Source organism: Lactuca virosa, chromosome 4, assembly GCF_052849685.1.
Source record: "Lactuca virosa cultivar CGN04683 chromosome 4, Lactuca_virosa_CGN04683_v6, whole genome shotgun sequence".
Lineage (NCBI taxonomy): Eukaryota > Viridiplantae > Streptophyta > Magnoliopsida > Asterales > Asteraceae > Lactuca > Lactuca virosa.
Window position 1 is genome coordinate 418,917,155 of NC_136429.1, and position 10,235 is coordinate 418,927,389.

At 32.8% G+C, this 10,235-nt stretch overlaps 1 long non-coding RNA gene across 4 annotated transcripts; it reads right to left on the reverse strand.

The window, feature by feature from the left end:
• Positions 1-965: 965 nt before the first annotated feature.
• Positions 966-5,186, reverse strand: LOC145169095 (uncharacterized). 4 transcript variants are annotated; one of them, XR_013742297.1, is made up of 7 exons: positions 4,814-5,186; positions 4,429-4,520; positions 4,208-4,331; positions 4,040-4,123; positions 3,839-3,969; positions 2,423-2,588; positions 966-1,167 (listed from the first exon to the last, which is right to left on the reverse strand). It is a non-coding gene; the product is annotated as an uncharacterized LOC145169095 (long non-coding RNA). The 4 variants fall into 4 exon arrangements; XR_013742296.1 differs by having other exon boundaries at positions 3,839-3,979; XR_013742294.1 differs by having other exon boundaries at positions 3,839-4,123.
• Between the last annotated feature and the right edge of the window lie 5,049 nt (positions 5,187-10,235).

Sequence of the window (10,235 nt, forward strand, 5' to 3'; positions counted from 1 at the left end):
ACTTTCAATGTATAATTCTTACATTTATTATATTAGTTGTACTTTCAATTTGTCACATTGTTACATTAAAACAAAAAATAAAGTATTATTCACAGATAAAGAATCATGTATGCAAAAAATGTTAGTCCGACGAGGCAACTATATGTATGATTATCTAAAGTAAATCACACTTCATTAATCATTTTAAATTATAATTTAGTGGGTTGTGTTTATGTATCTTTATTATACTACCGTCATGTTTAATGTCATATATCAATGTCATTTTCATGGTTTATTGTGTTTTTTTTTATTATACTCAAATATATATTGCATTGTAAGGGTTTATATATATATATATATATATATATATATATATATATATATATATATATATATATATATACTATAATAAATGAAGATAATTTTGCCACATGTCAATCTCTAATGAATTTTGACATTTGTCATTTTGTGATATTTTTTAAATAAATAATATCCACATGTCATTTTATGGTTTCTTCAATTTTTAAAATTAAAAAGCCACATAATACTTATATTTATATATGTAAACTATTAAATGTAATAAATATTATACTAAATTGCAATTAATGTGTTTCTTATTTCAAAATTTCATTCCTCATTTCAAAATTTTATTTTAAAAAATATTTATTATTTATATTTTAATATTATTTTAATCAACCCGTGTAATACACGGGTTTTACACCTAGTATATATATATATATATATATATATATATATATATATATATATATATACTAGTGTAATTAAGAGGGCCATGCTGAGCACGGCCCACGAAGGGTAATTTTGGAATTTCAAAGCAATGTTTACTCTTAAAGGCTTTCAAATAAGTAAAGTTTTGTTGATTTAGATGTCTAGGAATGATTTTATCCTATTTTTGTAGTGGTGAAAGAATAGAAAATAAACAATGTCGTCTTTAAACAAAAATATTAATCATTTTTTAGTGCAGGGCCTAGGTGATTCTTCTTTAAACATGAAAGTGTTAGCATATTTCAAGTTGCATACAAAAAAAAACTTACTATTACAGGTTAATACTTCTTTGAACATGAAAGTGTTGGTATATTCAAGTTACACACACAAAAAAAAACTTACTAATACAGGTTCAATATGCAGACACAAGCCCACTTTTCAAGTTGTTTTCAGCAGATTAACCTGCAAAATACCCACAAAATAGATCATGTAATAGTCACAAAATTACTTTGCTCCATACTAACAGGAAAAAAAATGCGAAGTATGATGCTATAAATACACACACAGACACATACAGAGACATTATACTTTGAAAACATATGCAACTATAGCATTGTACTTCCAAAGTACAATGCTTTAATAAGAAAAGAAAAAAGTAAAAAATGCTAAAATTAAAAGATGATTTGTAGAAAGTTCTATTACATTTTTTGCGTTGCTAATATTAGTCATTTAATGTTTTTCTTCTGTATTTTGTTGTTTTTTGGTGTATTCCTGGTTTCAGGTGAGAATTGAATCTCCACACACCCCGAGAATGCCAGCTGACCCAAATTATATCCATGGTGGACTCTGAAAGAGTCTGTAGTTGATGAACTTACTTGAATATATGGAGCTTCCAATTTCATAAATTTAAATATTTCAAATTTAAATTCCACAAAAATCAATAATCATGTCGGTTATCTGTAACTATTCCCTAATTTTAACCCTGAAAAGAGGAACAACATATCTGGATACATGAAAGTAGGCAATTAAGTCGAGTTTAACTTGGAACTTTGAAAAATAAAAGGAAAAGTTCCATATTCATTTTTCAGCATTAATGAAGAAAAATAACTTTTATAAAGGAAGTATAAAAAAAGTTAATCATGACTGCAGATTCAAAATGATTGTTTTGTTATCATGTTGGGGACAACTAATATACATTTCTAATCCTTCTTTATGGTTATCGTTTATTTTTATTACCCTAAATGCAGTTTGGTTATAATTTCAAATTTGGCTATAATTTTGAATATTAAAATGCCAACGAATCCATTCAACCAAAAGCAATAGTATTTTAATTTTCAGGTTTAATATGACGTATTACGAGAAACAGTATTTAATCCGTTTTATATTATATTTTCAATATACACTAAAAATATTGTATTCTCTTTACCATGTGATTTTTACATAAATAGGTATTTTATATTTTGTATAATAGTTGTGGACCAAATACAGCTGTAATTTATCGTAAAATGTATACAAATAAGGAAAAAAATAAGGTTGCAAATAACCTCAACAGAACGAATCATAACTAAATTATCTCGCCATTACAAAATTTAGGACCAATGGTTCTTAATTTGTAGCAACTGTCAGGCATTCACATCTTTTGCACAAAGAGAAGAACGACAAATATACCATTTTGGCTGTAATTCCTATACAAACATTTTTAATCAAAAAGATTTACCTTCATACGTAGTGGATGCTTCTTGAGTTTTGAGAAAGTTATAGAGAAGCATTCAGCCTCATTTGGTTCAACTATATTGCTTGAGGAGCTTCTCTCTTGCCCTATTAACATCTAGAATTTCTTGATGTCTAATTATTAGTTTTGGTTCAATCACCCTTTGTTCTTCCTGCATAAAGAGAATAAAAGAAAATGAATCATTGAACACCACCAGCGCTACAAAATAAAATACAAATATAAAGCATAAATAAAGAAGTGTTTGGTTTGTAGAATGTTTTTGAAATGAATTAGAATTTGATGTCACTCATTTGGATATGGAATGAAATTGTCTCATGCATTGGATATAGGATTATTCTAGTCTTTTAATATAAAGGAGGAATGAAATTGAAAATCTTCTACCCTCCTCCACGAATGGTAAAATTCATCAATCATGGAGTATAAAGGATCCCAAAATATTTTTTCATTTCGGGCAATTCTAAAGTTAGATAGCTTATTTATCTTTTTCTTATGTCCCACTAAAACTGCAACAATTATCAATTTCAGGGAAGTTTCAAGTTAAAGTTGATCATATACCCATTTTCTCATGTTACAAATACTGAATTCATTTGTGGGACTCGAAAGGGTACTTTTAGACATCTGAATACAAGTGAAGTAATTTTCCTAAACTATGTTACAGTTGCCAAATAGCTTGGAATATAAAGTTTGCTCGTAAAATTCAAACTTTAAAAAGGATATTAAGATATGGGTGCTACTCGTGGAATCGACTATGAACCAGAAACGGGCAGGGGAGAATACTCCAATCCAATTATCAATTGATGGGTTTGGAGTGTATATATATATATATATATATATATATATATATATATATATATATATATATATATATACACACACACACACACTCACAATCACCATTAAGAATTTTGGCCCAAGAAAAGCATCATATGTTTGTATTATATCTCCATATCTAATAATCTAATAACTTTTACAAGCAGAGATGTGTGAGAATGATTTGAAAGATTCAAAAATACTACTTGATGCTTATGAGGATATATAAAATAGTAGTCGGTGTTCAAAAACAACAACCGTGATCTCACCTTTATCTAGAATGGTGTTAAACAAATTGGGGAAAGACAAGACAAATACAAAGACTGTTGGCTAAAATAACAATAAGAAGTAAAGCATCAGGCTTAAAACGGAAGAAAGTATCAATTGGTCAACAATAATTTAGCAGCTCAAGCTCTTAAATAATTTGAAAACTGCCACTTTTAAGGTTAGCCTCCCTTAATGATCCAAAATCAGAATAACATACAACAACCATTTCAAATGCACCATGAAAGAAATATCACGTTCATTAAATAACAATTAAAAAATAACCATGAAAGCAATTGAAAGGTAAAGAAAGAGGTATAAACTTACCTTTACTCCCACTGATTTGCACCATGAATAGATGAAGTATAATAAACCAACTGAGATTGATAGGTAAGATAGAAAGAAATCATCACCCCATAGCATATATCGGCTTTGAAGAAAGCATGAGGTGTCCACATCTGAATATTACTGAAATTAATGATGTGTTACAAGTAAGTTCATAAACAAAACAAAACGTATGTTCGTAACCTTATTTGAATTGGTAATCTATTTCTGCAAAGGGATCAAATTCTCGTTTATCCTTCTTCATGGAAATAAGAACAAAATCCATTCCTAATAAAAAAAAATTTAAAAACCATGTGAGGTGCGGTGATTTTAGCAGGGAACGGAAGAAAACGTGTTGTTTAGGACACTCACTGATGGGCTTGGTTATGTACGTCCAAAATTGTAAGCATTATCTCAAACTATAAGTAATCGATTACAAACCCAGATCAATCCCGAGGTGGAGGAAGTACTTCAAACAAAGCAGGGGATGCTTCACCTGAAAATTAAGATTCACGAAAATTTAGGGTTCGAGATGCACAGGTGATCGAACAAAAAAAAACAAATACTTTCAAATCTTCTCAGCATATGTCAACCTAAAATTCTTAGTTGTTTCTTCCCATATCATTAAAAGAATCAATAGCATAATCTGGTAGTGGAGAATGCCTTCTTCGGCTATAATAGCAATCTGGACCATCAAAAAAATAACAAAGAAATTAATAAGTAACTTCGCAGAGAGAGAGAGAGAGAGAGACAGAGAGAGAGGTGTTAAAACACACACAACAGATCGAACTTTGTGTAAAGATTGACCCATAATCCAGCAAACGAAAACAGCAAAACAGAAAATCCCTAATCATATAGCTTCGATTTGAGGACGAAATCACTCTCCCAAAGTAGTCTCGAGAGAGGTAGCAAAAAAATCGTAGAGAAAGAGAAGAAGGAGAAAGTTTGTATATAATGAAATCAATATAAAAAGATTACCTTTAAAAACACAGCAAGAGGTGGCGACCAGAGCTGTTAATTGAGGGTGACTCGGCAAAGGGAAACATAGGCAGCGAGGCACGTTTCAACGGCGCTTCAAACCAAGCAACAGGTGGCAAGTAGTTTTGAGGGAAACACCACCGCCAAGAAAGAAGACCTACCACCAAGTCTTCCGCCTCAGCATGAGGTCAGGATGATCGGAAGCATGCAGGCTACCAGGTCTCAGAAGGTAAACGACGCCGTTTTTGGAATCCTAGGCGTCACGATGAGGTAAGGATGAAGGAAGGTTGAAGTAGGCAGGCAGCTTACCAACAATTAACTCAAGCAATTAACTCAAGCGTGAGGTCGGTGAGGAAGCGTCGACGTAGACACCCTGGTTATGCAGAAGAGGGTCTCACATATAGGTAAATGATATATATATATATATATATATATATATATATATATATATATATATATATATATATATATATATATATATATATATATATATATATAGGTTTAGGTTTAATGGAAAACAAAAAACCCTAAAAATCAAAAAAATGCATAAAAAACACTTCGAGATCACATTTTTTTTTGACTTTATATTCTTAAAATCGCAACTTTTTATATAATCTGCTTAAATGTTTTTTGAAAAAAAAACAAAAAATAATAATAAAAAAAAATCGATTTTTTAATTTTTTTCAGCGAATTTATAAAATAAATTGCGATTTTTAAAAATATAAAGTCAAAAAAAAATTGTGATCTCTAAGTATTTTTTTATTCATTTTTAAGGATTTTTGTTTTCTATATAACCCTTCCATATATATATATATATATATATATATATATATATATATATATATATATATATATATATATATATATATATATATATATATATAGATCCGGTAAGAAGGAAATTTTTGGTAGGAAGGTTAGAAGTTTTTTTTCTATATATTTTTTTGACGAACAAATAAATGAATCACTAGATGATTCATTTGTAAGATTATTCACAAGAAAAAATTCCCAAAAAAACATCTTTATGATTCATTTTTAAGTAAATTAAGAAAAAATTCACTTTTATGACAATTTTAGTGAATAACAACAAAATCATTGTATAAATGAATCATCGAGATGTTTTTTTGAGAATTTTTTTTCTTGTGAATCATCTTACAAATGAATCATCTAATGATTCATTTTGTTTGTTCGCGAAAAAAATATGTAGAAAAAAAACTTCTTACCTTCCTATCAAAAATTTCCTTCTTATTTGATCTTGACTCTATATATATATATATATATATATATATATATATATATATATATATATATATATATATATATATATATATATATATATATATATATATATAGTTAGGTTCATGTGAGACGGCTTAATTTTGTGAGACCGTGAGACACAATCCTAGTCATTCATTTGGTAGATAAAACAAAAAACATTTTTAAAATGCAAAATAATTGAAAATTTTCGGAAAAAAAAATTTCAAATATTATTTTCGGAATTTATATTTTCCAAAAAAAATAAAAAAAATACCAAAAAAATAATAAATAAATAAATAATATTTTTTTTACATATTCTAATAGAATAATATAATATTTTACATATCCGAGATATCCAGTATACTATTCTAACATTCTAAAAATCACATTAGAATATTTACAGTGTAATATTCTATTAGAATATTTCGCGTATTTTTCAAAAAAAAAAACGGTAATTTTTTTTATTTTTTTTAGGTAATTAAAGTTCCGAAAATAATAATTAAAAAAAAATTTTGAATTTTTCCTTTTATTTTGTATTTTAAAATTATTTTTAGATTTGGTCTTACGGTCTCACAAAATTAGTATGGTCTCAAATGAACCTGAATATATATATATAAAAAATCATAATGTTCAAACGTATTCTATAAAAAAAATTGTAGACGATAATAGTTAAACACGGTTAACCTCTTTCAAAGATGAGAATAATTTAAATAATAAAAAATACACAGTTTGCCACTCTTTTTTCAAACAATGTCGACATACGGGATTTTAGTGACAACACCGGAGAGTTTGACGACTTTAATTATATTGCCTATCAATGTGGAATTTGTGAGTAATAAAAGTTTTGTATTTATTTGGACGGATTGAAGCTAACCGGTAACGTATATTTATTTTTACCTTTTTGCTTATGATAAGATTGTATTTTTAATTAGTTTTTTTTAGAGATTTGTATTTTTATTTTTTCTAACAATGAAATCTTAGTCTTCTTGAAACCATGAGAACAAACGTCACAAGTGTCACACATCTAATGATTCACACCCAAACTAAGCAAGTGGATGAGAGAGGAGGAGGAGAGCGTCACAAGTGTCACACATCTAATGATTCACACCCAAACTAAGCAAGTGGATGAGAGAGGAGGAGGAGAGCTGAGAATTTTGGCTATTCCTCTAAGGAATCAAGTGGTCAAAAAGGAGAAGGGGTAAGGCCCTTTAAATAGGTGAGGTAGCTTGGAGCCAAATCAAGAGTTTTAGGAGGAAACCCTAATTCCCTTAGCTTAAGGACCAAGCAGCCCAATAATCCCCATGTAAGAGCCCTTGGACGAAAATTCTAGGGCCTTCCTATAAGTTTTCGTCTAACTCTTCTAGGGAGGTTTTAGAGCCCATTTCCTCAACTATCAATAAATTGCCAAACAGCCCCTGCACTTTTAATTAATTCAATTAATTCCAATTAATTTCTGATTAACTATTAATTAAATAATATGATTTCCAATTAATATATTATTTCCATAATACATTAATAAATAATTTATTTGAATTTATTAATCAAATAATAAATTCAACATCTCTCTCCAAAAGTCATCCTATCTGGTTGCTAGTTTTGAGGGCAACCTAAAAGGATTGTGCTACTATCAATTCAAGTATATACCAACTATAGTTATGGGCTTAGACACTTAATCCAACAAAAACTACAACCCCCAACCCTAAATCATGTGTAGGATAATTCGCCTCGTGATGCTTCAACTGCCTCGAAGCGTAAGCAATCACGTGACCCCTATGCATGAGCATTGCTCCCAAAACCATAATCGACACATCGCAATAAACCACAAAATCATTCATACCCTCGGGAAGGGTCAGTATCGGGTCATTACACAATCTTTGCCTCAAAGTCTCAAACGTCGCCTGCTGCCCAGCCCCCCACCGAAAAGTAACATTCTTCTTCGTCAATCGGGTCAAAGGAATGTCAATCTTGGAGAAATCCTAGATGAATCTCCAGTAATAACCTACTAACCCAAGGAAGCTCCAAATCTCAGTGGGTGACCTCAGAACCTCCCACTGCATCACTGCCTCGATCTTGGCCGGATCGACCAATATACCCTTCAGGTTGACATGGTGCCCCAAGAATTGTACCTCGCTCAACCAGAACTCACATTTGAAGAATTTGGCATAAAGTCACTCCCTCTCAAAGTCTCCAATACCTCTCGCAAGTGCTCCTTATAGGACTCCTTGTCTTGGAATAGACCTATATGTCAACAATGAAAACAATCACTAACTGGTCCAAGATTGGTCTGCAAACTCGATTCATGAGATCCATGAATGGTGCTGGTGTATTGTTGAGCCCGAATGGCACCACCACAAACTCGTAATGCCCATAACAAGCCCTGAAGGCCGTCTTCTGCACATCCTCATCCTTGAATCTCATATGATGATACCCCGACCTCAAATCAATCTTGGAAAACCAACATGCATTATAAAGCTGGTCAAACAAGTCGTCGATCCTCGAAAGTGGATAACGATTCTTTACCATCAACTTGTTTAGCTCCCTGTATTCAATGCATACCTTGTGTGATCCGTCATTCTTTTTCACGAACATAATCGGTGCTCCCTATAAAGAACTGCTCGGCCTAATGAATCCCTTATCTAATAGCTCCTGCACCTGTATAGACAACTCTTGAATCTTTGGAGGTGCTAAATGATATGGCGCTTTGGCTATCGGTGTTGCACCCGGAATCAAATCAATCTGAAACTCAACCTACCTCTCAGGAGGCACCCCCAACAAATCATTGGGAAACACATCTGGAAACTCACAAATAATGGGCACATCATCCATAGTCTTCTTATCCTCAACTTGAGTTTCTAACACATAAGTCAGAAATCCGGAGCACACCTATTAAAGATACCTCCTAGCCTTGCAACTGAACAGATAACCGGTCCATGTTGAGCACCCTCGCCATATATAACCAGTTATGCCCTACTTGGGGTTCGAACTCTCACTAACTAGTGCTCATAATCAATCATAGCCCCATTAGGGCTCAACCAGTCCATGCTAGCAATAATCTTAGTCCCTCACATAGGAATATGGACTAGATCTATCAAATGCTTATCGTGAAAAAACTCGAGAATGCAACCACGATGAACACTTAGAGCACTCACAATACGGTCATTTACATTCTCCACCTTCACGGGTAGTCCAAAGCTCCCGGAGTATCACTAAACTTCTTAATAAGCAAAAGAGACAAAAAAGATCGAGTAACACCCAAATCAAAAAGAAGATGAGTAGTCTTTCCATTGACTAAAAAGGTCCCAGTGACAACATCTGGCACTACTCGGGCCTCCTCGTTCGTCAACTGAAAAGTTCTGCTCTTCACCATGGGAGCCTCTGTCTTTCCCTCAGGGTCATCAGTAATCCCCAGTGTCGCTAGAGCGGGTTCCCTTGTCGCTCCACCTGATAATCTTGGGCAATCGACCTTTTTATGGCTTTTCTGATTGCAATGGAAGCATATGAGTGATCCCCGAGTGCAATCCTTACTGAAATGACCAGTCTGGCCGCAATTAAAGCAGCTCCCTCCCTTCTCACGGCATATCCCCTCATCAGACCTCCCACACTTGGCATAACGACCCCAGTCTTGATGGCCTCTCAATCATGAATCAAAAGTCTTTGGCGTCTTCGCTGGACCCGCTGCTGTCTGAACCTGCTCTGACATGTGCTTCCTCCAAAGCTCCAACTCAATCTCCCGCTCTGAGGCTCTAGAAATCATATCCTCTAATGTCCTGCAGCTCGATATGCTAATAAACTCCCAAATCTCATCCCTCAGCATGTCGTGATATCTCTTATTCTTCATATCCTCATCCGCAACATATTGTGGAACCAGTAATGCCCTCTCCTTGAACATAGCAGTGATCTCTACCACAGAGTCAGTCATCTAGCGAAGATCATAGAACTCTCTTGCCGATCGTTAAACCTCAATAGCCAGTGCAAACCCCGCTCTGAACCTGTCAACAAAATCCAGCTAGGCCATAGCCTTAACTGCCCTACCTCCAAAGCATGAGCAACTTCTTCCCACCAATCGTGAACCATGTCTCTCAGAAAGCAAGCTGCAAACTTCACTTTTGGCCCCTCGGGCGGAAGCTCGTCCACTGAGTGCTCACCATATCTTTAATACACCATC